Raw genomic sequence first — 25303 nt, forward strand, 5'->3', positions numbered from 1 at the left:
TATGGGGCAGCTCCCAACAGCCGTATATTTCTCATCCGTATTCTACGGTCCGTGGCAATCACAGCATGCTGCAATTGTCAGCGTACTACGGCCGTAGTACACCAATGCAAGTTTATGGGTGCGCTAAAAATACGGATTACACACGGACCAGATGTGTTACTTGTGAGAAATACGCACCCGGTGTCTTTTAGAAAAGCCGGCAATTCAGTGCCAGATACAGTAAACTCACATTGACAGGTTTAATAAAGACACGAAAGAATAGCTATATACACATAGAATACATATATATATATACACACGTCATTGAGACACACATATATATATATTCATATTTCACAGAGTTCTTCATAGCAGAATAGCCGCAAATTCAATTGCCGGCTTCTATCAAATCATTCCCCAACCCGACATGAAATAACACATGGTTTACATACAGTAAACCATTTCATTTCATGTTTTTTTTATATGTCTTTCATTAGTAATTAGATGAGGGTTGATGTGCAAAATTTTGGAGGTGTAGGTGTTAATTTAAGGGGTTAATTCGTTGTTAAAAAATGTGTGGGCTCCAGAGGTAATTTGTCAATGCAGGAGCCCACGCATTTTTTTTTTTAATAACCAGCCAAGGAAAAGCAGACATATTGATTATGTAAACTAAGGGGCAGGTCAATAAGGGATGAGTGACCTGTCAGAAGCCATACACATGAATACCTAATCAGAGTACCACATGAAGACCCCCCCCACAGGCTGCCCTAAAGCTCATCACCTATATGTAGCAGAGCCAATCAAGTATGGGAGCTTCTAGCCTCCCATAGAGGCTATAGAGGATATTAAAGCATGCCAAAATTTTTAAAAAAGTTTTAAAAAATATGAAAAAAAAAAAAATATATAAAAGTTTAAATCACCCCCTTTCGCCCCATTCAAAAAAAAATCACATATACACATATTAGGTATCGCTGTGTTCAGAATCGCCCAATCTATCAATAAAAAAAGGATTAACCCGATCACTAAACGGCGTAGCGAGAAAAAAAATCAAAAAGACAGAATTAATTTTTTTTGGTCGCTGTGACATTGCATTAAAATACAATAATGGGCGATCAAAAGATCGTATCTGCACAAATGTGGTATCATTAAAAACGTCAGTTTGGTGCTCAAAAAAATAAGCCCTCACCCAACCCGAGATCACGAAAAACGGAGACGCTACGGGTATCGGAAGGTGGCGCAATTTTTTTTTTTAACAAATTTTGTAATTTTTTTTCACCACTTAGATAAAAAAGAACCTAGACATGTTTGGTGTCTATGAACTCGTAATGACCTGGAGAATCATAATGGCAGGTCAGATTTAGAATTTAGTGAACCTAGCAAAAAAATATAGCAAAAAAACAAGTGTGGGATTGCACTTTTTTTTTTTTGCAATTTCACCGCACTTGGAAATTTTTTCCCGTTTTGTAGTACACGACATGGTAAAACCACTGGTGTCGTTCAAAAGGACAACTCGTCCCGCAAAAAAAAAACAAACCCTCACATGGCCATATTGATGGAAAAATAAAAAAGCTATGGCTCTGGAAAGGGGAGGGGAAAATGAAAATGCAAAACCAAAAATACCCCTGGTCGATAAGGGGCTGTGGGGGTCCTCATACTGAGTAGGTGGCTGAGGGGGTCCTCATACTGAGTAGGTGGCTGAGGGGGTCCCCACACTGTGTGTGTGTGTGAGGCAGGGACTAGGGATATCATACTATAGGGGTGCACTTTAGAGGCGTCATGCTGTGGGGGTGTTTTACTGTGTTGGTGGCATGATGGGGATATCATACTTTGCATTGTGTAGTCATCACGTTTTATACTGTATGCGTGGGGTAAAACTGCGGCGTGTGTGTAGGGGGGATTCACTCTGTGGATACAAAACACAGATTATGTGTGGGTGGGGGCATTTTTGGAAGCTTCTCACTCTGTAATGGCAATAAAATGGATTTCACTGACAACTGTGAGGGGCCTCAATAGGGACAAGACGTCCTAATTTTGGTCTATAAAAGTTGGGACACATGACTCTGCTATGTATATATATATATATATATATATATATATATATATGTATGTGTGTGTGTGTATTATATATGTGTGTATACCCTGTATATACAGTATATATGAACTTTTCTATAGTGCCTGCTGGTCCAGTGGATCATTACTAGGGGTTAATTTGACATTTGGCTATGGCGCCAAAGCATTACTTTGTACACTGCTAGTCCCTCCATTTTTGCCATAAGGTGCTGCTCGAGTGTCACCCTGTCAGGACTTATCCCATGTTGACCCCTCTGTCATATAATTGTCTACTTAAAGTCTCTTCTCTGACAAAATAAACCAACCATTTTAAACTTGGCTAAAATAATAATTATTATAAGCTTTATTCTTCTAAATGTTCCATAACACTAAAGATTGTGCCACAAGGGTCCCTGACAGGAATCCTCACTGCCATGTCCTGTTTTCACCTGACTAACTCTCGACTCCCTATTCTGCCTAGAAACAGATGATGATATTCGTAACATCGCAGCTTCTGATTGGATACTCGCTCCAATATTGGCACAGGCATGGTCGTTCTCTCAGTGCTCCTCCATTGTTCTCCTAGGCTTCTTGCAGCGTTCATTGTGTGGTAAAAAAATGACAGGACACCATGATTCTCTAAGTCAGTATGGTCACAACAATTTTTTAAGCTTTATTTTTTATTTCATGTGAGAAAAGTGAGGTAAATATATACAGTCCTCCTGAAATTGCAACACCAATAAGGAAAAGTTGTGGACTTATGATGGATAGATATGTTAATGATATGTAAATGCTAAAGAAAATGGAAAAAAAAATTATCATTAATAGCACTGGGGTGGTTGCCCTGCCGCGAGGAGGCTCGACACTAGGTGAAAAATATGTTGGCGTCGCCTATTCTCTCCACAGGTACAAGACAGCTCAGTTTTAGCCTACTGTCCGCAGGAGGCAGACTCAACCTATTTCAGGTCTTCTACATGTATTTTTCCATTTTTATTTTTTAGGGTATGTGCCCACGTAGCGCTTTAAAACGCTCCCTAAAAACCGGACTCCTTCCCAGAAATCACGCGGTTTTTTCCCCGTGATTTCACCCCGATTATGTTCGCGATTTTGCCACGATTTTCGCGTGCGATAGTCAAGCACTTTCCAAGCAATTTGAAGCACAGCTTGGAAAGTGATTGAAAGGTTGGTCACACTCGTCAAACATAGTGTTTGACGAGTGTGGCCAGCTTTTTACTATTGAGGCCGCCGATGCGGCCTCAATAGTAAAAGATAAAATGTTAAAAATGATAAAAAAATAAAAAAATCGGGTATATTTACCTTCCGACGTCCCGCGCTGCCATCCCGGGCCTCAGCGTTCCCAGCGATGCCTTGCGAGACCTGTGATGACGTTGGTCTCGCATTACTATAGCGATCTCGCGAGACCACGTCATTACAGGGCCTTGCCGCAAGGCATTACTGGGAACGCTGAGGCCGGGAATGCAGCGCGGGACATCGGAAGGTAAATATACCCCGATTTTTTATTTTTTATTCTTTTTTTTACAGGGGTATGGTACCCAGGGCCTGGAGGACAGTCTCCTCTCCTCCACACCGTGGGTACCAACCGCACATGAGACGCTTAACTTCCCGCATAGTGGGCATAGCCACATGCGGGAAGTAAGCGATTCTCATGCATTCCTATGGGTGCGGAATCGCGGCAATTCTTTGCGATTCTGCACAAAAGAGTGATCATGCTGCGATTTTTTCCACGATGCGATTCCGCCGCGGAAAAAAGCGCAGCATTAGCACAGCATGTGCGGAATGCCATAGGAATGCATGGGGGGCGTTCTGTACACGATTTTTAAGCGTTTTCGCGCCGAAAATCGCGGCAAAAACGCTTAAAAATCGCATCGTGGGCACACAGCCTTAGGATCCCTTCCACACTGTGTTTTTCTCCCAGGTTCAGTGCCCCTGTCGGGGCTTACGTCTGAACCCGTTGCAAAACTGTATTCGAGGATATGCGATGACAGGGCCATTGACTATAATGGTGCAGCCGGAATCACCGTGTGCTCTTTCATGCATCGATTTTCGCGGTTTACACTTATTGGAGGCAGACAGCTAGACGTATGCGACTATGTCTTGGTTTCTGGCTCCAGTAGGCATATACTGCCGAAAATGATGCACGACAGAGCGCACGGTGACTCTGGCTGCACCATTATAGTCAATGGCTCTGTCGGCGCATACCGTTTTGCGGGTAGTTCAAACGAAAGCCCCGAACATAGGAGAAAATGCAGTGTGAAATAACGCTTAAGGTTTCTTTCCCAGTTGGTATGAAATTCCTTGACCTTAGTTCACCATCCAGAGAGGACATCACCGATCACACCACAGTAATGTGCCTTACCACAGACTCCATTCACTGCCTGTCACCCGTAAACCAAAGGGTGCTGTCACAGCGGAGTGTTGGTTCCCCAACAATAGTGAGAGGCCACTGCAATAGCAGGAAAAAAAACAGGAAATCAACCATTCAGTTGTTGCAACCAATCCTCAGCAGCAACATGTGAATAATTTGCAGCTTTTTCACTTGACAGAGTTATGAGCAGATTCCATTAGGACTGCCACTTCTTGCATAAACAACAAAGTGGTTTATCCATTGAAATCAATACAAAGTATTTAAAGCGCCTTTTATGTGAGTTTTTGATGCGTCAGAATCCTAATGAAATACTCTGTGTTAACATGCCTTTAACCCCTTCACTACCAAGGGTGGTTTGCACGTTCACTCCCGGGCCAATTTTTACAATTCTGACCACTGTCCCTTTATGAGGTAATAACTCTGAAAGGCTTCGATGGATCTCGGTGATTCTGACACTGTTTTCTCGTGACATATTGTACTTCATGTTAGTGGTAAAATTTCATTCAAATAACTTGCGTTTATTTGTGGAAAAAAATGGAAATTTGGCGAAAATTTTTAAAATTTCGCAATTTTCCAATTTGAATTTTTATGCCCTTAAATCACAGAGATACAGCACACAAAAAACTTGATAAGTAACATTTCCCACATGTTTACATTAGCACAATTTTGGAACCAAAAATTTTTTTTGTTAGGAAGTTATACGGGTTAAAAATTGACAAGCGATTTCTCATTTTTGCAACACCATTTTATTTTTACGGACCACATCACATTTGAAGCCACTTTGCGTGGTCTATATGATAGAAAATACCCAAAAGTGACACCATTCTAAAAACTGCACCCCTTAAGGTGCTCAAAACCACATTCAAGAAGTTTATTAACCCTTTAGGTGCGTCACAGGAATTTTTTGAATATTAAAATGAACCTTTAACTTTTTTTTTCACAAAAAAATACTTCAGGTTCAATTTTTTTTATTTTACCAAGGGTAACAGGAGAAATTGGACTGCAAATGTTATTGTGCAATTTGTCCTGAGTACGCTGATACCTAATATGTGGGGGGGAACCACTGTTTTGGCGCATGGCAGACCTCAGCAGGGAAGGAGCGCTGTTTGACTTTTTCAATGCAAAATTGGATGGAATTCAGATCGGACGCCATGTCGCGTTTGGAGAGCCCCTGATGTACCTAAACAGTGGAAACCCCCCACAAGTGACCCCATTTTGGAAACTAGACCCCCCAAGGAACTTATCTAGATATGTGGTGAGAACTTTGAACCCACAAGGGCTTCACAGAAGTTTATAACGTAGAGCGGTTCAATTAAAAAATCATATTTTTTCCACAAAAATGATCTTTTCACCCTCAATTCTTATTTTTCCAAGGGTAATAGAACCCTAAAAGTTATTGTGCAATTTGTCCTGAGTACGCTGATACCCCACATGTGGGGGTAAACCACTATTTGGGCGCATGGCAGAGCTCGGAAGGGAAGTAGCGCCATTTGACGTTTTTGACTGGAATTGAGATCGGACACCATGTCGGGTTTGGAAAGCCCCTGATGTACCAAAGCAGTGGAAACCCCCCACAAATGACACCATTTTGGAAACTAGACCCCCAAATAACTTATCTAGATGTGTGTTGAGAACTTTGAACCCCCCAGTGCTTCACAGAAGTTTATAATGCCTGGGCGTGAAAATAAAAAAATCTAATTTTTTCCACAAACATGATCTTTTAGTCACCAATTTTTTTATTTTCCCAATGGTACCAGGAGAAATTGGACACCAAAAGTTGTTGTCCAATTTGTCCTGAGTACACTGATACCTCATATGTGGGAGAAAACTACTGTATGGGCACACGTCGGGGCTCGGAAGGGAAGTAGTGACGTTTTGGAATGCAGACTTTGATGGAATGGTCTGCGGGTGTCATGTTGCTTTTGGAGAGCCCCTGACAGGGCCGGACTGGGACTAAAATTCAGCCCTGGCATTTGAAGTTACACAGGCCCACTAGTCACATGGTGACTATATAATATCTTTGTACAGTTGTAGTTTACAAGAAGTGAGAGGAGATTAACACGACTATATAACATGTAGTCACAGCTGTGCCCAGTATTTCAGCTCAGTCCTATTTATTGCTTTTAGGTACAGTACTCCTCCCAAATCTCTGTCCCCTTTTGTATGCATGATTACAGAATTCCTGGCAGAACTGCTCTCTATTGGGCAACCAGACCCCCTGGTCATAGCCGCCCCTATCATACCTCCCAACTTTTGAAGAAGGGAAAGACAGACAAAGACTGCGGCGCCACGCCCAACCACACCCATTTCACAACTAGTCACACCCATGTCCACACCTAATGGCACCCATTTAGCACTGCTGATCACACTGACTGGTACTGAGGGCACAGTGGCTGGCATTATGGGCACACTGACTAGCACTAAGGAAGAGAGAAAACAGAGAGAGAGAGAAAAAAGAAAACAGAGCGTGAAAGAAAGGGGAAAGAAAGAAAGAACAGTGAGAGACAAAGAAAGAACAGTGAGAGACAGAGAAAGAACAGAGAGAGAAAGAAAGAGGGGAAAGAAAGAAAGAACAGAGAGAGACAGAGAAAGAATAGAGAGAGAAAGAAAGAAGTAAAGAAAAGAAAGAAAGAACAGAGAGAAAGAGAGGAAAGAAAAAGAAAGAAAGAGGGGAAGAAAGAACAGAGAGAGAAAAAAGAAAGATTAGAGAGAGAAAGAAAGAACAGAGAGAGAATGAAAGAACAGAGAAAGAAAAAGAGAGAAAGAAATAAAGAAAGATTCTACAAAGATACTATAGCAGCCCGGCTCCCATTGTAGTGCCCACCTGAGCCTCCCGATGCAGGACCTATCATGATCCGCTCACATGGCCGGCATCCCCGATTCCAAGGCGATCCTGCTGTCCGCGCTGTCGGAGGAGGACACGGTGATGGATCTGAAGCATTCCTGGTTCCGTCACAATCTCCTCAAGAAATTATCTCATTTCCGGTCAGCTTCCAGCACATCACTTCAGGTGGAACGTCATGTGTGTGTTTTAAAATGCTCCTCGGGGCTCCGCCGTGTACTCCTGTGTCCGTGGGAAAAGCCCGCTTTGTATGCTTTGTACACACTTGGCTTCGCTCCGTACATCCCGTACACATATGGCTCCATTCCATACACACACGGTTCCACTCCGTCCACCTTGTACACGCGTGGCTCCTCTCCGTACACCTCGTACACGCGCGGCTCCGCTCTGTCCACCTCGTACACACGGCTCCTCTCCGTACACCTCGTACACGCGGCTCCGCTCCGTACACCTCGTACACGCGCGGCTCCGCTCCGTACACCTCGTACACGCGCGGCTCCGCTCCGTACACCTCGTACACGCGCGGCTCCTCTCCGTACACCTCGTACACGCGCGGCTCCTCTCCGTACACCTCGTACACGCGCGGCTCCTCTCCATACACCTCGTACACACTGCTCCGCTCCGTACACGCGTGGCTCTGCTCCGTACACCTCATACACACGGCTCCGCTCCGTACACCTCGTACACACACGGCTCCTCTCCGTACACCTCGTACACACGGCTCCGCTCCGTACACCTCGTACACACGGCTCTGCTCCGTACATCTCATACACACACAGCTCTGCTACATCCACACTGTAAATCCTGACCCCACACATACTTACCTCAACCAGCACCATGACAACAGCAAAGCAGAGTCTTGCAGACGGTAGAGGCAAGGCTGAGCGCACAGGACCTGTGATGAGGTCACAGGAGGGGCGGAGTCAGGGGTGATATGATCGGGGGTCTGGACAAAGGCTCCTGATCATGTGACCCCCTGACTCCTCCCCTCCTGTGACCTCATCACAGGTCCTGCGAACAGAGCGAGCAGGCAAGCGAGTGCGACGCTGTGAGTGGCTGCGGGGGGGAGGGGGTCTCATGCTACGGCGAGGATGGGGTGCGTGGCGGCTTATCTCCCTGCAGTGCGGGAGGAACTTGAATCTATCACCGCCATGCCCGCAGAGGGCCGGCGGCAGGAGCAACAGTGGCCGCAGCAGCTGGCAAGCGGCCAGATGTTCGGGCGCTGCCGCCCGCGGCCCACATGACAGCGGCCCAGCGGGAAAATGCCCGGTTGGTTATATTGCCAATCCGGGCCTGGCCCCTGATGTACCTAAACAGTGGAAACCCCCCACAAGTGACCCCATTTTGGAAACTAGACCCCCTAAGGAACTTATCTAGATGTGTGGTGAGCACTTTGAACCCCTAAGTGATTCACAGAAGTTTATAACGCCCGGGCGTGAAAATAAAAAAATCATTTTTTTCCACAAAAATTATATTTTTGCCCTCAATTTTTTATTTTCCTAAGGGCAACAGGAGAAATTGGACCCCAAAAGTTGTTTTGCAATTTGTCCTGAGTAGGCTGATACCCTATATGTGGGGGTAAAACACTGTTTGGGCGCATGGCGGAGCTTGGAAGGGAAGGAGCACCATTTGATTTTTTCAATGCAGAATTGGCCGGAATTCAGATCCAACACCATGTTGCATTTGGAGAGCACCTGATGTGCCCAAACAGTGGAAACCCCCAATTCTAACTCCAACCCTAACCCCAACACACCCCTAACCCTAATCTCAGCCCTAACCCTAGCCCCAACCCTAGCCCCAACCCTAGCCCCAACCCTAGCCCTAACCCTAGCCCTAGCCCTAACCCTAATGGGAAAATGGAAATAAATATATTTTCTTTTAATTTTATTATTTTTTGTTAACTAAGGGGGTGATAACGGGGGGTTTGATTTACTATTTATGGCGGTTTTTATATTTGGCAGCTGTCATAGGCTAAAAGACGCTTTTTATTGTAAAAATAGTTTTTGCATCACCACATATTGAGAGCAATAATTTTTCCGTATTTTGACCCACTGAGTCATGTGAGGTCTTATTTTTTGTGGGACGAGTTGACGTTTTTATTGGTACCATTTTCGGGCACGTGACATCTTTTGATCGCTTTTTATTCCGATTTTTGGGACGCAGAATGAACGAAAACCAGCGTTTCATGAATTTCTTTTGGGTGGTGCGTTTACACCGTTCCGCGTGCGGTAAAATTGATAAAGCGGTTTTATTCTTCGGGTCGGTACGGTTACAGCGATACCTCATTTATGTCATTTTTTTTATGTTTTGTCGGTTTTATGCAATGAAAACTATTTTATATAAAAAATAATTATTTTTGCATCGCTTTATTCTGCGAGCTATAACTTTTTTATTTTTTCGCTGATGGCACTGTATGGTGGCTCGTTTTTTGCGGGACAAGATGACATTTTCAGCGGTACCATGGATATTTATATGCGTCTTTTCGATTGCGCGTTATTGCACTTTTTGTTTGGCGGTATGATAATAAATCATTATTTTTTGCTTCGTTTTTTATTTTTATTTTTTAAGGGGTTCGCTAAAGGGGTTAACTAGTGGGACAGTTTTACAGGGCGGGTCGTTACAGACGCGGCGATACCAAATATGTGTACGTTTATTGATTTTTTTTTATTTTTTTATTTCCCAAAAATGAATTTATTTGGGAATATTTTTTTTTTTCTAATTTATTTAGCAATTTTTTAAAAATTAATTTTAACTTTTTTTTTAACTTTATTAGGTTGTCCCAGGGGGGACATCACTGTCATGTGACAGATCGCTGATCTGTCACATCACAGATCACTCTGACAGATCAGCGATCTGTCACAGGCAGTGCTGCAGACTTCCTCATGCCTGCGCTTTGCAGGCACTGAGGAAGTCAGCTCCCTACAGGCCCCCGAAGGTCACCGTCGCCATCTTGGATCCGGGGACCTGTAGGGAAAGAGACCCCCGCAGCAGCGCTGCACATTGCGCTGCTGTGGGGGGCTCAGGGAAGCACGGAGGGAGCCCCCTCCCTGCCGATGCTTCCCTTTAACCCCCGGTACACTGTGTTTGATCGCGGTGTGCAAGGGGTTAAAGTGTTGGGGGCGGTCCGTGACCGCCCCTGACACATTGTGCCGGGTGTCAGATGTGAGTGCCGTTGATCTCACTAGACATACTATTCCGTCCTTGGGACTTAGGTCCCAGGTCACATGGACGGAATAGTACGTCCAATGTAGGTAAGGGGTTAAGTTATGTTTACGCTGATTTTTTTTCCCGGAGTTTTGGGGGCAGAAACTCTCAAACTCTGCAGTCAAAACTTGTGGATTTTGAACTTCTTTGAGGATTTCCTGCCCCAAAAATTCTGCAAAAAAACTCAGTGTGAACACACCCTTAGGCCGCGGTCACACTTGCAAGTGTGATGCGAGAAACTCGCACGAGTCTCTCGCATCAACATCTGACACTGCCGCTGGCACTCGGAACGGAGTGTGTGGCTGCATAGAAATAGAAGCCCCATACATGATAGCTGGTTGTCAGTTGAATAATGATTCTATCTCTCCAGATTTCTCCCTACACATTACACATGATTAGCGGTCCTGTGTATTTCTATGCAGCCACACGCTCCGCTCCCGAGTGCTGGCGGCAGTGCCAGGTATTAACATGCGAAACTCGGCCGTGTTTCTCGCATGTGTGATCCCGGCCTAAGAAAGTCTCTTCTGATGGCATCTTATCTCGTTTAGAATAAAATTATCGGCAACCCGAAATCAGACAAGCCAAATCCTTATTTCCCCCAACATTATCTGTTTAGAGGGAGCTATAGATATTCGACCATCAGCTGAGCCCTCCACTATTGGCAGGTTTGGCCAACGTTAGCCTAATATATACGGGAAACTTAAGGGTTAATGTGGGACACTTTTTACTTTATGCCTGGAAGATGGCAAATTTTTAACCCCTTTATGACCAAATTATAAATAGTTATATTGTAGCCTGTTTTTTTTCTCCCCTTTTTCCAAGACCCTTAACATTTTATTTCTCCATTAGCATAGCCACATGAAGGCTTGTTTTTTGAGAGAAGAGTTGTACTTTTGAATGAAAGCATTTATTGTACCTTATAAAGTACTGAAAACAGAAAAAAAATCAAGTGGGGTGAAATAGTGAAGAAAATGCAATTGCGTCATTGTTTTTTAAGGTTAGCTTATTGTCCATTAAAAATGACCTGGCAACATGATTCTCCCAGTCAGGGCCGACACCATGTTTTCATGGGCCCCTTTAACACATAGCACAATTCATGATGCACAGATACGTCAGAGAAATATAGGTATAGTACAATGCCAAAGATTTTACTTACTTCCATTACATGAGTGATATCTATTTTAAATTCTACAATAGCTCAGAAACCGGACAGTATAGTCCTCCATACAGTATTATGGGCACCACGTAGTCCTCCATACAAAATAATGAGCCCCATATATTGCTTCATACAGAATTATGGGCACCACATAGTGATCCATACAGAATAATGAACACCATATATTGCTCCGTACAGTATATGATGAGCCCAATAAATTGTTTCATACAGAATGGGCCCCATGTGATAAAACTTCGGATAGCACTTGTCCAAGTTATACGCTCACGTGAGCGAGCCTTTAATGTAACTCTCCATTCACACACATTTATGGAAGTTCAGGTAGTTCATATTTTCTAAATAGACAGTAGTTTATGTAAACTTTTGACTTTGTAGTAAGTAATAAAAATGTCTTAAAACATTCTCGCTCTCATTATTCTGGCATTTAGCAAAATATTAATTATAATTGACCTTAAACGAAAAAGGTTTATTCTGATTTCCTGTCAGATATTGAGAAAAACATGGAAATGTGTCTTTTTATATAGTGTATGTAAACCTCTGGTTTCAACTGTATATCAGATTCCAGTTGGTAAAACTCAAAACTAGTATGACCTGGATGTAACATGTCACCCCACCGGTCACTGCTCATCACTCAGCCTTGGAACTTTGCTTATAAATGACACATCACATACAGTTTGTAAGATAAAGCTGAGAAATCTATACTCAATGTATCAATATAGAGATTTATTGGTCATTTCCAAACAACAGAGAATTTAGAAAGCAAGGAATCAGTAGCAGAAATTGATCTTGAATAGTGACATGTAGAGGTAAGGTACAAGCAATGTGACACCAGAAAATCAAGAACAAAAATGTTCTTTATGAAAAGAACTTGACATTGAAGCAACATTTTGGGTTAAAGGGAAGGAACCTTCTTCTCCTTTTCCCTGAACATGCTGGGATGTTAGTCACGTTGTGAGAAGACTAGTCTGAGGCAAGTCCCTGGTGGCGTCTCCCCACTCCACGAGACTGACAGATCTCTCTATATACACAACCATAGGGAGAGACCTGTCAGTCTCTAAGAATAGGGTGGGGACAAGCCATGAGGGCCTTGCCTCGCACAAGTCATCCAATACTTGTATTCAACCTCCTATACAACAACTAAGAAAACACAGATTACCTTGCAGATTTTCAAAAATGTTATTTAAAAATCTTGTAGCCAATTACATAACCAGTCTTCAGATATTGTCACACTACCTTGATACATATATATATTGCAGCAAGAAGGGGCTCGGAGAATGTGGCAGTGAAGGTGTGTAAGTGTCTGATGGGGTCACACAGCTCATAAAAGGCCAGCTGCCCGACCTCATAATCCAGACATATCCTGACTATCACTGGAGAGATCTTGTTAGGTAACTCAATCTTTTCACTGTCATGTATCACTGAATACTGATTATTATATCTCCATAAACTCCAGGACTTGTTATTATATCCAATGTATGACTGACGCCCCCTCCTGTCTGTACCAGAATAACACATCCCCACCATCCACTCCCCAGATGTATTGATCTCAACATTCCAGTACTGTCTCCCTGAGGTAAATCCCCTCCTGCTCATCACCAGATTACACTGAAATCTCTCTGCTGTTTCTGGACGTTTCTGCTTCTCTTGTGTCCCGGTCGCAGTTTTCAGGTCGTCTGATATAAGGAGATTATTAGCAGCTGTGGTTACATCCAGTAATATGTCTGCAGGACCCCCCGCATAGATCCCGCTCCTTATATCTGTTATTACGTCACATAATGTATGTAATGTGTGTGAGATCACAGCCACATCCAGGTCATCTCCATCATGGGGCTGTTTATCATGTCCCCCTGTGTCCTCATCACCTCCCTCCTCCTCAGGATCACACAAGTCACCGGTGTCTGGTTCCTGTAAGACAGTCAGTGGATCCGTCATGTTACACAGCTCCTCAATGTGTCTCATCTTCCTGGACAGTTCGTCCTTCTTTATTTCCAGCTGATAGATCAGAGCAGACAGTGACAGTGACTCTTCTTTTTCCTGCCTGGAGATCTCACTCAGGACCTTCTTCTCCAGGTTGTCCACCCGTCTCCTGATGTCTGTACACAGGACAGTGACTCTCTCTGCTTCACCAGCTGCTTTTACCTGAGTTTTTATCCAACACTCCTCAAGATTTTGAAGTCTTTTCTTAGTCTTCTTTCTCTGTGCGGTCAGTTTTTGGAGAACATTTCTCAGTTTTTTCTTCTTTTTCTGTAAGGCCTCATCCAGCATCTCCACCTGGTGTCCCCGATGTTCTCCTGCCAAACTGCAGGACACACAGATACAAGCAGTGTCCTCAGTGCAGTAATATTCCAGGATCTTCTTATGGACAGAACATTTCCTTTTCTTCAGAGAAGTGCTGGGATCAGATAAGACATGTTCTGGTGATTTGCTGTGAAATCTCAGGTGTTTATCACACAGAGAAGCGTCACACCACAGACAGGATCTAACAGCAGGTACCGGAGAGTCCACACAGTAAGTTCAGAAGATCCCGGTGATCTCCTGTCGAGGCTCAGTATGCTGGAAATTCTCAATTATTTTACGCAGAGCTATGTTCCTCATCAGTGCAGGCCGCTCCTGAAATTCTTCTCTGCATTCAGGACAGTAATAAACTCCAGATCTGTCCTGTGTATGCAGCACACGATCAATACAGACCTGGCAGAAGTTGTGTCCGCATTTCAGCATTACAGGATCTGTATAAGTGCTCAAACAGATGGAGCAGTCCAGCTCGTCTCTCAGATCAGCAGACGCCATGGCTGACAGAGGAAGAGAGAAACGGAACTACAATTCTCACACACCTAGAAATCAAAGGGCGGTTTACCCTTTTTATTTTACCCTTTTTATTTATCTTAAGTAGTTGGTAGTTTGAGTAGATAAGAGCTTGAGTAGATAAGAAGCTGGAACCCTGAAGTGTTCTGATGTTATGATGTGTTCACTGTTGCAGTGGGATCAGGTTTGAAACACCTTTCGGTTATATTCACATTCTTCAGGCTGATCTGTGAATGCACATTCATAAACATGTTTCTATGAACAAAAAAAACAACACACAGAACACCAAAGAGTTGGATGATTTGAAGTGCAGGGACTGTGTAAGAGGGTAAGATATGATGCCTCTCATACCTCCCTTACCTTTAGGTGTCTTCCAGTACTTAATGTTTACAGCTGTGTTTTATGATTATTTCCTGCGGTACTGCTACATGTATAATTATGTATTACCTCTCATTACTTATGGTATTGCCACTTTAATGTGTTACCATTGTATAGATAACTGTATATATTGCCTCATGTTCCTGTATGATAATATTGCATGTATATTATGTGTCATTTGTGTATGTACAGTCAGGGAAAATTAGTGCATTCTTCTAGGGACATTAGAGGAGGGCACTTTTAGTATATAGTTCCCCCATAGACTGGGTAGTTGTAATGATGTTGCAGGCCACTAGATGGGGCATACTAGTGGGATCTGTTAGGAGGTTCATAGAGGGTTAATTATAGGAGGGGCTGACACTAATTTTTTTTTTATTGTCAAACAACCATTACAAACACCATAACCAATATATTAAGCACCAGTATATACAGAAAATAATACCAATACAATAATTGGGGACAAAGGAATTAAATTCCGAAACGCACGTCGGGGTTACGCTGTATTTGGCAACGGCAGCATTTAAAGGTACAGTCCCCCTTTTTATTATTATTGCGGCAATTTCTCTATTGCTTCATTGGGGGACTGTTATGAATGGGTCACCGAGGAGAAAAAAGCCAAAAAAAGCTAAGTCACAGAAAACCAGAGAGGTTGGTAACTATGCAGATTGCAGATCCCTGATCTTACCACACAACTAGCAGTAGTCGTGGAGCGTGCCTACGATGTTCCTAGACGCCTCGTCACGGCCGGAGGACTAAATAAGCCTAAAGCAAGAAAAGGGAAAACTAACTGCCCCAGAGCAGACCCCAAAGGAATAGATAGCCCCCACACATGTATTGATGGTGAAACAAGATGAAGGCACAAACACAGGCAGGAAAATATGCTGAGCAAACGATGGGGCCCAAACTAACTAGACAGGAAAGGAAAGACACTGTCTGCAACCTGCAAAAAACCCTACAAAAATCATGTCCAACACTTCTGATAGCAAAATTAACCCTGAAGTCACTTGACTTCTCCCACTATATCAGCACTTTGAAATATTCTGAGACAGAGAAAAAAGAGACCGAACTAGTAAGGGACAAGAAGAGTGGAAATTCAGCACAACCCCCAGCCGGGGCTGGCTGACCACACAAAAAACTGAATAGACCAACAAAATCAAGTGTGAACATTAGCAGAAAAACTTAGCTTTAGATGACTGGAACAGAGCTGAAAACCAAGAGCTGACAAGCCAGAAGGAATCACCAGCAGCTGAATAGGGCGTCGGCTGTCTTAAATCCAATCTGAGAATCCTGAGGTCCAATCGTCATCCTCATTCTCAGGTGGCAGATTTCCACCAATCAAATGAGCCTCACTACCTCGTTACCACCAGAGGGAGTCTGGAAGGGGAACTCACAACTGGTGAACCAGAGAATGAACTCACAACAGTACCCCCCCTTGAGGAGGGGTCACTGAACCCTCATCCGCGCCACCAGGCCGATCAGGATGGGCCCGGTGAAAAGCACGAACCAATCTATTGGCATGAATATCGGAGGCAGAGACCCAAGAATTATCCTCCTGACCATAACCCTTCCATTTGACCAAATACTGGAGTCTCCGTCTAACCAAACGAGAATCCAATATTTTCTCTACCTCATATTCCACATTGCCTTCGACCAACACGGGGTCAGGAGGTGCTGCCATGGGAACCACTGGCTCAACAAACCTCTTCAACAGAGATTTGAGAAATACGTTATGGATCTTGAACGTAACTGGAAAAGCCAATCGAAACGAAACAGGATTAAGAATTTCCAAAATCTTATAAGGACCAATAAATCTTGGCTTAAATTTAGGAGATGCAACCTTCATAGGAATATTCTTAGACGACAACCAAACCATATCACCCACTTTAAACCGGGGACCAATGGTCCTATGCCAGTTGGAAAATCGCTGGGCCTTTTCCTGAGAGAGTGACAACTTATCCACCACTTGGTCCCATATCTGCTGCATTCTCTTAACCACAGTGTCCACACCTGGGCAAGACGAAGATTCCACTTGCCCTGAAGAGAATCGAGGATGAAACCCAAAATTACAGAAAAAGGGTGACATCAAAGTGGCAGAACTAGCTCTATTGTTCAGTGCGAATTCGGCCAAGGGCAAAAATGAGACCCAATCATCCTGATCAGCAGATATAAAACATCTCAAATAAGACTCCAAGGTCTGGTTTGTTCTCTCAGTCTGTCCATTGGTCTGGGGATGAAACGCAGAGGAGAAGGATAACTGAATTCCCAGATTGGAACAAAAGGCTTTCCAGAATCTGGAAACAAACTGGACTCCTCTGTCGGACACAATGTTCTCAGGAATCCCATGTAACCGAACCACCTGTTGTAAAAACAAGGGCACCAACTCAGCGGAAGATGGCAACTTTGGGAGTGGTACAAGATGGACCATCTTCGAAAATCTATCACAAATCACCCAGATAACAGTCATTCTCTGAGAGACAGGAAGATCAGAAATAAAATCCATTGAGATATGGGTCCATGGCCTCTTGGGCACCGGCAAGGGCATCAGCAACCCACTAGAACGAGAACAGGGTTTAGACCGAGAACAAGTCCCACAGGACTGTACAACATTCCTGATGTCACGAGATAAGGCAGGCCACCAAATGGACCGACTCACCAAATCTCTGGTACCAAAAATACCTGGATGACCAGTCAATGCGGAGCAATGAATTTCAGACATCACTCTCTTTCTCCACTGGTCAGGAACATACAATTTTCCCATAGGGCAACGCTCAGGTTTATCCTCCTGAAATTCCTCCAGGGCGCGTCTCAAATCGAGCAGAAAGAACTACCCCCTCACCTAGGATGGTAGTAGGCTCGGTCACACTAAGAGAATCGGCAAAGAAACTCCTAGAAAGGACGTCTGCCTTAACATTCTTAGTGCCCGGAAGAAAAGAGACCACAAAATTAAAACGCGTGAAAAACAAGGCCTGTCTAGGATTCAAGCGTTTGGCCGACTCCAGATAAATCAAATTCTTGTGATCGGTGAGGACCACAACTTGATGTCTAGCTGCCTCCAACCAATGTCTCCACTCCTCAAATGCCCACTTCATGGTCAATAATTCCCGATTCCCCACGTCATAGTTGCGTTCAGATGGGGAGAACTTTCGAGAAAAGAAGGCACAGGGATTCATCTTAGAAGTCACAGGGTCTTTTTGGGACAAAACAGCTCCTGCACCAATCTCAGAAGCATCTACCTCCACCTGAAATGGAAGTGAGACATCAGGTTGCCATAAAACTGGAGCTGAAGTAAATCTCTGCTTAAGCTCCTGAAATGCTGAGATAGCCTCAGGAGACCAATTCAGTACATCAGCGCCCTTCTTGGACAGATCAGTCAGTGGTTTGACAATACCAAGAAAAATTACCTATAAATTTACGATAGAAATTAGCAAAACCCAAAAACTTCTGGAGGGCCGTCAAAGAAGTAGGCTGAACCCAATCATAAATGGCCTGTACCTTGGCCGGGTCCATTTCAATAGTCGATGGAGATAAGATAAATCCCAAAAATGAAATCCTCTGTACACCAAAGAGGCATTTCGATCCCTTAACAAACAGGGAATTCTCCCTCAAAATCCGGAACACAGTCCGGACGTGTTCCACATGAGAATCCCAATCACTAGAAAAGATCAAAATATCATCCAGATAGATGATCAAAAACTTATCCACAAAGTCACAGAAAATATCATTCATAAAGGACTGGAAGACAGAAGGGGCATTAGTGAGCCCAAAAGGCATCACCAGGTACTCAAAATGTCCCTCCGGAGTATTAAACGCCGTCTTCCATTCATCCCCGTACTTGATGCGAATAAGATTATACGCCCCCCTGAGGTCAAGCTTAGTAAACCAGCAGGCACTCTTAACTCTGGAGAATAAATCAGACATCAGAGGTAACGGGTACTGATATTTAACCGTCATCTTGTTAAGGGAACGATAATCAATACACGGTCTTAATGAACCATCTTTCTTGGCCACAAAAAAAAACCCAGCACCTAAAGGTGACGAGGATGGTCTAATATGACCCTTCTCCAACGACTCCTTAATATGGGATCGCATAGCATCATGTTCGGGTACTGATAAGTTGAAAAGCCGACCCTTGGGAAATTTACACCCAGGCATCAACTCAATTGCACAGTCATAACTCCTATGAGGAGGCAAAGACGCAGACTTGCTCTCACTAAATACATCAGAAAAATAGGCTAGATAATCAGGAATATCATGAGACTGAGGAGAGGTGGAGAAAACAGGAGCGTCCCTAAGAACACACTGACAACCCCAACTCACCACAGACCCAGTGTCACGGCTCCTGCTCCTGCTCATTTCTGCGCGCTCTGCCCGGCGCGCTCCAGCTTCTCGGCGTGTCCCCGCGCCCGGCCTCCAGCTCCCTCGGCGTTGGGTACGTGCACACAGCGCGCGGCCTCCTGGGTAGTGTGACGCGTTGGCCCCGCCCCCAACATGGCGGCGCCCACCACTACATATGCTCGGCGCCTGCTCTGGTAAGGCGCCTGGTTATCTTATGCGGTGACGCTGTCTGGTGCGGCGTCCACTGTGTGCTCAGGCCCCCTTCTGTTCTCTGTCCGTTCTGTGTTTAGTTCCTCTGGTTCTCCCTTGTCCGCTGCCTGCTTCGTCTCGGCCAGTCTCTCCTGTACTCTGCACTCCCAGTCTCCCTAGTGCTTTCCCTCCTCTGTCCTGCCTCCTGCTCTCCCCGCTCCGTCTTTGTTGTCTGCCTTCCTACACCTTGTATTTCATCGTGCTTCTTTGCCTTTACAGCCTCCAGTTCTGTGCTCCCCCGGCTCTCCAGTCCAGTAACCCTCTTGGTCTCTGCGCTTGCCCAGTGCTCTGCTTATCGGACACGTCTGTGCCTTCCTATCCTCTATTGCCTCAGTCGTCCCTTTGGTTCCGGCTGTTGCGGCTCTATCCCCTGGAGGTCTGTCCCTAACACTCCCTGTATAGGGGGTGGTCCTCACCTGGGCACTCGCCCCTGGGGGTTCTGGAGCCGTGACCCAGAGGGTCCACTTTCAGGTACATCTTATTTTTCCTCCTAACACCGTAACACCCAGATTTCCAATCCAAAACAGCATAACCAGGCCATGGACCCCGCTGGAACCACAGCTGTTGTGAGCTCATCTGTTCATTCATCTTTTGTGTCCGAGGATCTCCCTCTTCTGGTGAAGGAAGGTAGTGAGGCTGATTTGGATGAAAGAAACCAAACACCTGATCAGGTGGATTGTGACTGGGTAACGGGAACTTCAGATTATAAGGCAGCCGACGCCCTTCTGAGTCGCTGGTGATTTCTCTGCTGGATTCTTGGAGACCAGTCTGATTCCTGCTTCTCAAAGATAAGTTTTTGCTCTGCTATTGAACTTATTAGTTTTGGTTTTGTTTACCTTGTTTTTTAGTTCAGCCATCCCCGGCCGGGGGTGTGCTGGATTCTTTTTCCTTGATCAGTGTTCTCTTTTGCTCTGCTTCCAGAATATTCTGAGTGCTGATATAGGGTTTGAAGTCTAGTGACTTCAGGGTCCTTTTTGCTTATCAGTTGTGTTGGTAATATTTTTAGCAGGGTTTTCTCGGATTGCAGACAGCAGCTTTTCTGTCCAATCCTTTTTAGTTAGCTTGGGCCCCATCGTTTGCTCAACCTATCTTTCTATCTGTGTTAGTGTTTTCATCTTGCTTCACCGTCATTATATGTTGGGGGCTGCCTATTGCTTTGGGGTCTGCTCTGGGGCAGTCAGTTTTTCCTTTCCTCTCTTTAGGCTTATTTAGATCTCCGGCTGTGACGAGGTGTCTAGGATCACCGTAGGAACACTCCACGGCTACTGCTAGTTGTGTGATAGGATTAGGGGTCTGCAATCCGCTAGTTTCCAACCTCTCTGATTTTCTAGGCTGAGCTTGTGTTTTGTTTTTTCCTCCTCGGTGACTCAATCATAACAGAATCACCAGCCATACCGCAGATCCTAGGGTACTCAATAGCAGGAAAGAATTGTAAAAAAAAAAAAAAAGTGTCAGAATTTTTTTTGTGTATATTTTTTCCTCTTTTTCTCTGAGGCCGTAGGAGGAATATTTTTTTTTTCTGATGGAGTTTAAGCAATTGTCTGATCGTGTGGAGCAGCTTGCTGCTGAAGTGCGAGGAATTTCCACCTATCTTGCTCATTCACACGCTGCTGAACCAAAAATCCCCACTCCTGATGTGTTTTTTGGGGATCGGTCTAAATTTTTGAATTTTAAGAATATTTGTAAATTATTTCTTGCCATGAAGCCTAACGCATCGGGGAGCTCTGCACAGCAGGTTAAAATTGTCATCTCCTTGCTGCGCGGCGATCCCCAGGATTGGGCGTTTTCTTTAGTACCAGTTGATCCTATTCTAACTAATGTGGACGCATTTTTTCAGGCCTTGGGGTTGTTGTATGATGAACCTAATGCGATTGATCAAGCTGAGAAGACCCTGTTGGCATTGAGCCAGGGTCAAGATTCTGCAGAACTGTACTGTCAAAAATTCCGAAAGTGGGCGGTCCTCACCACTTGGAATGATAGTGCTTTGGCAGCTCTCTTTCGGAAGGGTTTGTCAGAAACCGTAAAAGATACTATGGTGGGATTTCCTGCTCCCTCTGGTCTTGACGATTCTATGTCATTAGCCATTCAGGTTGATCTGCGTTTACGTGAACGTAAAGTTATACGGGAAATGCTGCCACCTGTTGAACAAATGTCTGAACCTATGCAATGTGATAGAGTTTTGTCTAGGGCGCAACGTCAGGAGTTTAGAAGACGTAATAAGCTATGTTTTTTCTGTGGAGATGCCTCTCACATTATTTCTGTCTGCCCTAAACGAGAGAAACATTTTGCACACACATTTGCTGTAGGTGGTGTACAACCTATGTTTCTTCTGGCAATTACTCTGATCTGCTCCCTGTCCACATTTTCTGCTAAAGCCTTTGTGGATTCAGGAGCGGCCTTGAACCTAATGGATTTAGATTTTGCTAAACGTGGTTTCCCTATGACACCCCTGCGGACGCCTATTCCTTTGAGGGGTATTGATGCTACTCCTTTGGCAAAGAATAAATCTCAGTTTCGGACCCAGGTGGTAATGCGGGTCGCCCCAGACCATCAAGAAAATTGCAGATTTTTGGTGTTGCATAATTTGCATGATACCATCGTGCTGGGGTTCCCCTGGTTGCAAATCCATAATCCAGTTTTGGATTGGAAATCTGTGTCTGTGGTGAGTTGGGGTTGTCGTTGTGCTCTTAGTGACACTCCTGTTTTCTCCACCTCTCCCCAGTCGCATGAGGTTCCTGACTATTTGGCTGATTTTTATGATGTGTTTAGTGAGAGTAAGTCTGCGTCTTTGCCTCCTCATAGGAGTTATGACTGTGCAATTGAGCCGAGTCCGGGGTGTAAATTTCCCAAGGGTCGACTTTTTAATTTATCTGTACCCGAACATGAGGCTATGCGTTCTTATATTAAGGAGTCGTTGGAGAAGGGTCATATTAGACCATCCTCTTCACCCTTGGGTGCTGGGGTTTTTTTTGTGGCCAAGAAGGATGGTTCATTAAGGCCCTGTATTGACTATCGCTCCCTTAACAAAATTACTGTTAAATATCAGTATCCGTTACCCCTGATATCTGACCTATTTTCTAGAGTTGAAGGTGCTTCCTGGTTTACCAAGCTTGACCTCAGGGTGGCGTATAATCTTATTCGCATTAAGCATGGGGATGAATGGAAGACAGCGTTTAATACTCCGGAGGGACATTTTGAGTACCTGGTGATGCCTTTTGGGCTCACTAACGCCCCTTGTTATGAGCTCATTTTCTCCTTCACCTCTGATGCCCGATGAACTCCCTCTGCTGGTGAATGGAGGTAGTAAAACTGATCTGGATGGGAGAGACCTGTCATCAGATCAGGTGGAGTGGGATTGGACATCCGGAATCTCTGAGTGGCTATAAGGCTGCCGACGCCCTGCTGGGTTGCTAGTGATACTTCTCTGCTCAGAGCTCTGGCCTCCAGTTTGTTCCAGTCTTCTAAAAGCTAAGTTTGCTCTTCTGTTGTTTCATGAGATTTTGTCTGGTTTACTTAGTGCCTGTGTTCAGCCAGCCCTGGCTAGGACTGGCTGGACTCCATTTTTGTCTCTGATCAATTGCTCTTTTTTTGCTCTGTTTGCAGAATATACCTGAGGGCTGATATAGGTATTTGGAAGTCTAGTGACTTCAGGGCCTTTTTTCTATCAGACGTGTTGGCATTATTTTTGGTATTGTTTTTGCGTGATTGCAGACAGCAGCTTTTCTGTCCTGTCCTATCTAGTTAGTAAGGGCCCCATCGTTTGCTCAGCCTGTCTTTCTATCTGTGTTTGTGTTTTCTTCTGTTTTCACCGTCAATACATGTTGGGGGCTGCCTATTGCTTTGGGGTCTGCTCTGGGGCAGTTTAGATTTCCCCTTTCTTTCTTTAGGTTTATTTAGTCCTCCGGCTGTGATCGAGGGGTCTAGGACCACCGTAGGAACCCCCCACTGCTACTGTTAGTTGTGGTGTATAGGATCAGGGGTCTGCAATCCGCTAGTTACCAACCTCTCGGTTTTTTTGGACTTAGCGTGTATTTTTGTTTTCCTCCGGTGACTCAATCATAACAGCCCCTTCTGTCTTCCAGTGCTTCATAAATTATATTTTCCGGGACTTTGTGGATAAGTTTCTGATCATCTATTTGGATGATATTTTGATCTTTTCCAGGGATTGGGACTCTCATGTGGAACATGTTCGGACTGTGTTCCGGATTTTGAGGGAAAACTCCCTGTATGTTAAGGGATCGAAATGCATTTTTGGTGTACAGAGGATTTCATTTTTGGGATTTATTTTGTCTCCGTCAACTATTGAAATGGACCCGGCCAAGGTACAGGCCATTTATGATTGGGTGCAGCCCACTTCTTTGAAGGCTCTCCAGAAGTTTTTGGGTTTTGCTAATTTTTATCGTAAGTTTATAGCCAATTTTTCTGTTATTGCCAAACCATTGACTGATTTGACTAAGAAGGGCGCTGATTTGCTGAATTGGTCTCCAGAGGCTGTTTCTTCTTTTCAGGAGCTGAAGCGGAGGTTCACTTCTCCGGTTTTGCGACAACCCGATGTCTCAATTCCATGTCAGGTGGAGATGGATGCTTCAGAGACTGGTGGAGGAGCTGTTTTGTCCCAAAAAGATCCTGTGACATCTAGAATGAACCCTGTGCCTTCTTTTCCCGAAAGTTCTCTCCTTCGGAACGCAACTATGATGTGGGGAATCGAGAACTGTTGGCCATGAAGTGGGCATTTGAGGAGTGGAGACATTGGTTGGAGGGAGCTAGACATCAAGTTGTGGTCCTCACTGACCACAAGAATTTGATCTACCTTGAGTCGGCTAAACGCTTGAATTCGAGACAGGCCAGGTGGGCCTTGTTTTTCACACGTTTTGATTTTGTGGTCTCCTTTCTTCCGGGCAGTAAAAACGTTAAGGCTGATGCCCTCTCTAGGATTTTTTTGGCCGATTCTCCCATTGTGACCAAGCCTGCTACCATCTTAGGTGAGGGGGTGGTTCTTTCTGCCATCTCGCCTGATTTGAGACGTGCTCTGGAGAAGTTTTAGGAGGATAAGCCTGTTGTCCCAGTGGTAGGTTATATGTTCCTGACCAGTGGAGGAGGAAAGTGATGTCTGAGGTTCATTGCTCCGCGTTGGCTGGTCATCCAGGTATTTTTGGTACTAGAGATTTGGTGAGTCAGTCTTTTTGGTGGCCTGCCTTGTCTCATGATGTCAGAAATTTTGTGCAGTCCTGTGGGACTTGCTCCCGATCTAAGCCTTGTTCTAGTGGGTTGTTGATGCCTTTGCCGGTGCCCAGGAGGCCATGGACCCATATTTCAATGGATTTTATTTCTGATCTGCCTGTCTCTCAGAGGATGACTGTTATCTGGGTGATTTGTGATAGATTCTCTAAGATGGTCCATCTTGTACCACTCCCTAAGTTGCCATCTTCCTCAGAGTTGGTGCCCTTGTTTTTGCAACAGGTGGTTCGCTTGCATGGGATTCCTGAGAACATTGTATCGGACAGAGGAGTTCAGTTTGTCTCTAGATTCTGGAGGACCTTTTGTTCCAAGTTGGGAATTCAGTTGTCCTTCTCCTCTGCATTTCACCCTCAGACCAATGGGCAGACGGAGAGAACAAACCAGACTTTGGAGGCTTATTTGAGATGTTTTATATCTGCTGATCAGGATGATTGGGTCTCATTTTTACCCTTGGCCGAATTTGCTTTAAATAATAGAGCTAGTTCTGCCACTTTGATGTCACCCTTTTTCTGTAACTTTGGGTTTCATCCTCGATGTCATGGTTAGGACATGGTTAATGTCCTGTTCTGACAGGGTTAACATTGCCGGCCTCTCTTTGGATCTGGGAGGGGTATTTATGCTCACTCATACTGGCATTCTCTGTCAGTTATACTGCTATGCTGGTGTG

The 25303-nt window shown here is 44.5% G+C and overlaps 1 protein-coding gene and 1 pseudogene across 1 annotated transcript in view; both read right to left on the bottom strand.

Annotated features, from left to right (window-relative positions):
* WEE2 (WEE2 oocyte meiosis inhibiting kinase) overlaps positions 1-25303 on the bottom strand; it is an 82390-nt gene that overhangs the window by 16805 nt on the left and 40282 nt on the right. The window lies entirely within an intron of this gene.
* LOC141083361 (E3 ubiquitin/ISG15 ligase TRIM25-like) lies at positions 12337-14431 on the bottom strand (annotated as a pseudogene).

This window comes from Dendrobates tinctorius, unplaced genomic scaffold (assembly GCF_039654945.1).
Source record: "Dendrobates tinctorius isolate UK_male_01 unplaced genomic scaffold, ASM3965494v1 ptg000020l, whole genome shotgun sequence".
Classification (NCBI taxonomy): Eukaryota; Metazoa; Chordata; class Amphibia; order Anura; family Dendrobatidae; genus Dendrobates; species Dendrobates tinctorius.